Raw genomic sequence first — 7282 nt, 5'->3', positions numbered from 1 at the left:
TTTGTGCATTACTTGTTCCTTCTCTGTTCCCAGCTGGCTGCTTCACAAGTGTGATTGTACATGAGTAAGATGTGGTGATTGCAGTGGGGATGGCAAAAAGCACAGAATTGCCATTGAAGGTTAAGGTGTCTTGCAGGATGCAGCATCATAGAATAGCCTGGAGGCACTTGCTGGAGGGTAAGCAGTGAGCTCACCAAGTAGGCTTGGACTATAGATTTGGTCTGTAACTTGTTCTTTGGATGGTGTTAAACTCTGGAGAAGCTTTTCAGGTATTCTCAGTCTTGGATGTTGTGAACCACAGGTGTCAAAGCCTTTCATTGTACAGAGGACATAATCACTCAGTTCAGGCCTGTGAGTGCTGTTCCTGCAGCTGAGTATCACCTGTACCTTCAAACGGAGCAGCTGTCCTATGTGCCTCAGCGCAATCTCACAAGCTGTCATCTTCATGCTCGAATAAGCCTTAGTATGAGTTAGGGCTGAAAGCAGACACTGTAGTTACCCACTGCACAACAGAAGTGTTCTTGGCATTTTGTAGAGACATATTGTGATGTGCCATTTCTCTGTGAGCAATGATTTTTCTCTGCAAATACCATTATACCATTATACCTTTTTTTTTCTTTTTTTTTTCTTTTTTTTTCCTCTCCATTTTGTGCTGTCAAAACCTATATCTCTTTCAGTTAGGAGATATTGGACAATTCAGCTGAAATACCATCCTCTCCTTTGTGTCATCAGACCACAAGTTCATTCTTCAAAAAGTAAATGTGCATCATATTCAGAGTGAGCTATGGGGTCCAATTACCATGTTTCCTGTCACTCAGACAATCTGACAGAGGAGGCAAAGAGAAAAACACCCTCTGTATCGGTAACAAGTGCTGGCTATCTCTCTATCTAGCTGAAGTCCTTTTTTTAGCCTGATGCTGGTGCAGGTTCAAGGCATTCATCCTTGAGAATCAGAAATGCTTACCTTGAATCTACAGTAGCTAAATATAAGTGTAATATTCTGTGTTCCTTCACAATGCTGGGAAGAACTCCAAAGACCTGGGTTGAAGACGAGAGATGTGATGTCCATACATGGGGGTAAAAATAGCATAAGAGAGTGATTGGAAATAATATATTCAGCCTACAGCCATTAAAGGGAAACAGTACGTTGAAGCAAATGCCTCTCAATGATTTGCTTATGAGAATTCTCAAAAGTGCTTGTTCTAGCCCTGTCACTCACGATACATCTTGAAGCTGAGGTTATTAAACAAGGCAAGGGTCAGTCCTTAATGATTCCCTGTCTATCTTTCTTTTAGCTTTGTCCCATGCTTGCCCAAAACTGTAGCTTTCTTAGCAAAACTGTTTATGAAAACTTCTTGAAGAAACATCTTGTTTCTACCAACTCTTTAGTACGAAGCAGCACTTTGATCATTACAAAACCTTACACCAGTCCTACCACCTCTGTGTGTCTCCCTCCTGCTGCTGTTGTTTTCTCTCTCCAGCTGGAACTCAGCTCCAATTGTTTACCACTGGCCCCCATACATTGCATATACAGTCGTCCTCATCCCTCAGCCAAAGCAAAGCTATTCAGGGGAGGATCTTTCGTATTTTGATCTTCTGAGAATTTTCTATTGCTGTTATCTCCTTGACATTTCTCCCTTTACCATGCTTAATTCAAAATGAATAAAATTGCATTTTCTTCAAGTTTTAATGCATCCATAAAATGTGAGAGTAACAGGCTACAAAGCTATGAATGATATCCTGTTGTTAGCTTATTTTTTGCTATTTTATTTTGTTTTGTTTGAAGGCCATCATATTTCAATTACTACCTTTAGTACAGTCATCACTCCTCCAAGGTGTGTTATGTGCAGCTGTAATGTTTGTGGCAAGAGCTGTCTCTGTAATTAGTGCACAGCAAGCTAATTTTTGTAGTGGTTCTTCAAGTGGTTATACAGCTGCGGAATGCACACCAGCAAGGAAATACATAAGAAACTTTTCACCCATTTCATAACAATGCTGAAAATTACAGGATTCTGATTCTCTTCAAACTTTAAACAAATGACTTTGAGATTTTTTTTTTTTTTTTTAATTTTAAGTTATGTCTGAAGGGAACCATATGCTGCAATCTCAAGTCAAATTAACAAGCTGTAGAAAAAGGTTACACAACTATGTGCAAATAGACAGCTGTTTAAGCCACCCAACCAAAGGAGAGCCAAATCTGATAGAAGACTATACCAGAAACTATGCTCATATTTACTCAAAATTCAAATGACCTGAGATTTTTTTTTCCTTTCTCCCACCCTTTTGCCACCCAGGTAAATTGACTTGGATGCTTTTTGGAGGGAGCAAATGGTCCTGAGAACAGCCTGGTTTATGAAGAGGTAAGAGCTGTCTGGAGGGTAGGAGGTGGGGGAAGAAAGCTGGACTGGTGCTTTACTCCTCAAGATTTGTGTAAAATTATCCTTGAACTTTTGCTATTTCACATCTTAGCTTTGCCTCAGGTTGTGATTATCCAGAAACGAGTGGTGGACACAGCTCATCAATGAATTTGCTGTATTCCATTGCTTTAAGGTTGATATAGACCTCATGCAAGATGAGTTTGGTGTACAACATGCCTTTCCTAGTAGCATCAGTCTCATCGTGACATTTGGTGAATATTCTGTGATGTCCATTTAGCTTTCTTTTCCTGAAATACCCCTACTCACTTTGCAGAGAGAAGTGGCAAGGAATGTTGTCCTACTGCGAGCAAAAAAAGAGGTTGACGAAACAATGAGCTCTTGCATTTGTTAGCTCAACTATTGGCTCTTTGCACATCCACTCACTCAGAGCATAACTGATGGAGCTTGAATCCATGTGTGTCCACCACGTTCTTCCATCAATCAAAGCTGCACTTGTGGCTTTGTACCTGCACTGTGATATGTGCCTGTGATATGTTCCTCGATTGTTTTACTGAAGTAATATGGGAGAATTCAAACCAGATCTCCTGAGGCCAAACTTCAGCCTGAAGAATCATTTCACTAGTGCTTGCCCTACTTTTCTTCTCTAACCCATGTATTAAAATCTGAGGACACTTTTTTTCCAGAGACAGGAAATCAGTTCCTGGTAATTTAATCCCAGTCCCTTCATATAAATGCCCTAACATCTCTAGGAAAGCAAAAAGAATCTGTCTATATACACTAGAATTGTCCCCAGATCTAAACATTTGTTTGACAAATATTCATTTGAAAAATCTTGAGACCAACTCATAGAGACTTTTAGGTAGTGACACTGATGTCCATTTGTCTTCCACTGGTGCTGATTTTTGTTTTTTTCCCAGAGTGGAAAGTATCAAGATTTCTACACCATCTTTTGTGACGATGGCTGAGTTGGATAATTGAAGGGCTAAATAGCTCAGTTCTTCATGCCTTGCATCCTTCACACTCTGGTCTAAAGCACAGCAGGACTTTGTTGAGAAGAAATTAAAGTGGGATGGTAGCATTGCTGGAATTTCTTCCTCCAGTCTCCCACTACTTCATCTTATTCTGTTCAAATACTTATTCCAAATAACCACAGTGTTTCACTCAGACTTTTACTAGACACATTAAATGTACATTAATGGCTCTTGCATGGATGATGTATTTGTAGCTTTAGGGGGGGGGGAAGGCAAGGCCACTTTGATATCAGTTTATGTACCACACAGTTTGTTTCTTGGAAAGCTCTAGGCCATTAAGAGTAGAAATTACACTGGAATATGTTCCATATGGCAGTTTCTCAGGTACTGTGAAAGCTAACCCAAGTTAATGATTAAAATGCATTTCTATCACTCTTTCCTTTTAGATGCAAAAAAAAGGGTTGGAGTTTTCCTTTTAATACTGTCATTTTTTTTTTCTGTGGCACTGTCCTCGTTACCACAGCATGCTTGCTTTTTTGTTGTGAAATATTTCATCTCAGCAGACAATCAAATGGGAGGAGGGTGGCTTTGCTCTTTAAGGTATTCTTGTATAAAAATGAGCCCTTGGTGATATCAGTGATTGATGGAGCACTAATAGCACTGGCGGCTTTAAGGTTCCTATTACGGAGTAATACTGGAAAATGCCACATGCTCCCTTCGTCCTTGCTGCACATTTTGCTGCAGTGCTGTCCCTCTTTGGGCAGCTGCAGAACATGCTGTCCTTGTGCTCAGCAGAGTCAGCAGCCACTGCACTCAGGAGGACCTATTTTGGGATTTGTCCCTATCAGAGGGACTTTCAGAGGTTGAAGGTGTAGCAGTAACATGGAAGAGAGATTAAGCTCAAAACCCTGTTTTGATACTCTTACATTCTTGGGGGCATTTATCCTCTTCTGTTATAAAGCAGAAGGTTTTTATTTGCCTGCCTGACAGGATGCTCTGACCTCATGACCACTGGATGGTGCATCCTCTGTAATAAGAAGCCCGGAAAGGAACCGTCACCATTACAAATATAGGAACCAGGTGTAAACACTCAGAAAAATGAACTTTAAAAATTAATGTACTTCAGGTTTATTTAGTTGCTTTTTTCCCAAAACTGTTCTGCCAGAAAAAAAAAAAAAAAAGTCCATGCCTAAACCAGGAGAGCTTCCAGTGTCCTTTCCAACTATCACCAAATCAAGGGGAAAAGCTTTGGGCTGGGAGTCACATAAAATGTGGAGAGAAATAAATGCAACTATCCTCTGCTTGGCAGGGCAGCTCCTCAACCCCTTCTCATGAGATGAGGTAGAGCTGTGGACATTCACTCACCACCAAACTGCAGTTTGGTGGCTCTGGGATGTGATCACCAGCTGATATTTACTGAGACCACACAGCCTCAGCTGTTTGCCTTTGATGGCTTTCCAAGGCCAAACTAACTTTAAAAAACAATAGCATCAAACTATTTTTCAGAGAACCAGGGGTAGGATCAGGTAGAGAGAGATTCAGGAGCCTTTGCTGACACTTTCGTGCACTGTCTGGAGTGGGGTCCAGCCTGCTCCCTCTGGCACGTGGGCTGCTTCACTTCACCGTGTGCCAAAGATTTTCTTGTTCTGTGCTTTGTCTAGTGCATGACTCAGATAGCTGTAGAGTTCATGATGGGAGCATTTAGACCCACTGCAGCTGTGCCTGCTGCTGGAACAGCTACTTTATATCCCAGGCAGGTCACAGCACAAGACAAAGAGCAGCTGTGCTGCCAGCCCACGGGTCAGGAAGCATCTGCACCTTGGAAGAAAACTGTCAATTATACCAACAGATTGGTCACCTTAGTCCTCCAAAGTTACTAAAAAGATGCTGATCAGTTCATTTCTGCATGGTATTTTAAAACCGTGTGACTAGAACTACCGCATAATGCTTTGAAGTGGGCAGTACTTTTGAATTAGCATTTACTTTGTGTTTTCACTTTTTAATTTTTTTTTTTTTGCTAACACTAGAATAAGGAGATGAATTAAGCACCTTTGCTAATAAGCATGCATCTGACTTCATGGCTTCAGCAATTCATTTCTGAGGATTTACCAATGGAGCAGCTTAATCATGAAAAAAACTAATAAAGGAGAACTGAAAGTTAATGTTTTTCTCAGTGCTGGTTGCTGACAGTATTTTGGCTTGTGATAAAAGGAAACAAATTGTTGAGCTCTGAACATCTTCCTCTTCTCCTGGTACAATTTTTCAGCTATTAAGGAGCAGTTGTTTTTTCCCTTAAATCTTTGAGTGTTTCTGGTCAGAAATGCGGGTTTTGTGCTACAGCCATGTTGTCTTTCTACAAAGACAAATTCCTGAGGCTGGGATACTGGGACTGGTCTGAAAAACACTGTGCATTCTTCCTTCTTCATTTAAATAGAAGAGACACAGAAAGCTTGCAGAGGATGGGGGTGGAAGAAAATTTTGCTGTTGACTCTTTTCCAGAAGTGGGTGAGAAATTTAAATACAATTGAAATTAGATGGTTCAGATGGTCTTTGATGGTACAGATGAAGCTGAGTTTATAACTATTTTGTTTCAGTTGTCTTAGCTGTTGAAACCTCATGCAGTCTAGCTAGCAATGAATAGGAGCTCAGCTGAAGTTGCCAAAAGCTTCATATTTGATTTTCCAGCAAGCAGTAAGCTTAATGGATGTGTTTGCAGTGTGACTAATACATAAGCATTGATTTTCTAGAACCAATATATCAGGATACCCTGCAACATGCAAGGCTTGTAAGTGGCTACAGTTTGGATGCTGTGAAAAAGTCGTCTGTGTTTAGAACAATTTACTTCCTTTTCTAATTGACTTCGGAGGCAGAATTGCTTTATCAGCAATTTGCTGCTGGGAGTGCAAGGACCTTTTGTGAAGCAAATGGGCTCTGGCCCGGCAGGAGGGGGCGAGGAGGGTGGTCTGGACCCTGGGCTGCAGGACTTGTGCTGGTCCTCGGTGCTGGATGGGCTCTGCTGCCTTTCAACTCAGACAGAAAACAGGAGCGCAGCGGAGCCACTTCAAAGTGTTTTTTCGGCAACACCACCCTTTGTCAGACAGCACCAATTCCCTAAGCACCGTCAGTGTACTGGAAATAAACATGAACTCCTCCACTCTGCTTTTATTAATTGCTAAATGTGCTTTGTGAAAACTAGCTAAAGGGTGTTACCAGCTTATGGCTTTGCCAAGGCAGTAAGGTGGAGTTGCATGTGGGAATGAAGCCTTGTTTAATCAGGTTTTATAATTACAATTTTAGCTAAAGCATGTTGGGTCAAGCAGTTCCTGTTTTAATGTACTTACTGTTTAGCCATAGTTTAAAAATTTACCAAACACCTATTCCATAACCATTCCTTACTATTGTGCATTGATCATCTACAAATATACATGCAATACCCATATGTTGTATTTTTGTTTCTTAATTTTTACTTCTATAACCAGCTTTAGACATCAAATTCCCCTGCAGTCCACTCAATTTTTTGAATTGGTTTTAATGATGGCAGCTTGAACTCATAATAAAGATGGGTGATCAGAGAGCAGTAGCAGAGCTTTTCCCTCTCTCATACGATGGGTGCAGTTTGGTTTTAGTGTTTTCCTAATTGGCCTGTTAGATAAAGAGCAGGTTTATACCCTCTGTGGTGAGGTGTAGAGAGGAGATACTGTAGAGAAATTAAGAGCAGTGGTCTATGCGTGGTTCATACACAAGCGGTAATTTAATGTCTTTTGCCTAATATGTTTTGAGTGGTAAAGCAGAGGGTTAGAATTGCCCTGATTATAGAGATACGAAAAAACTTCCCAGTCTTAGGAGGAATGTTTCCAGATTTGAGACTGAATGACTTACTTTCAAAATTGTGAAAATGTGAAAAACCCAGCAGAAACTGCTGAAGGCGTGAGT

The 7282-nt window shown here is 40.8% G+C and overlaps 1 long non-coding RNA gene across 1 annotated transcript in view; it reads left to right on the top strand.

The window, feature by feature from the left end:
• LOC136791158 (uncharacterized) overlaps positions 1-3913 on the top strand; it is a 61336-nt gene extending 57423 nt beyond the window's left edge. The window contains exons 3-4 of the long non-coding RNA XR_010832573.1: positions 2295-2360; positions 3296-3913. This is a non-coding gene — a long non-coding RNA (uncharacterized lncRNA). The remainder of the gene's footprint in view (positions 1-2294; positions 2361-3295) is intronic.
• Positions 3914-7282: the final 3369 nt, after the last annotated feature.

This window comes from Anser cygnoides, chromosome 6, assembly GCF_040182565.1.
Source record: "Anser cygnoides isolate HZ-2024a breed goose chromosome 6, Taihu_goose_T2T_genome, whole genome shotgun sequence".
In the NCBI taxonomy this organism is placed as follows: Eukaryota; Metazoa; Chordata; class Aves; order Anseriformes; family Anatidae; genus Anser; species Anser cygnoides.
Note: the sequence above shows the minus strand (reverse complement) of the source record. Positions and strands in the feature narration are given on the sequence as shown.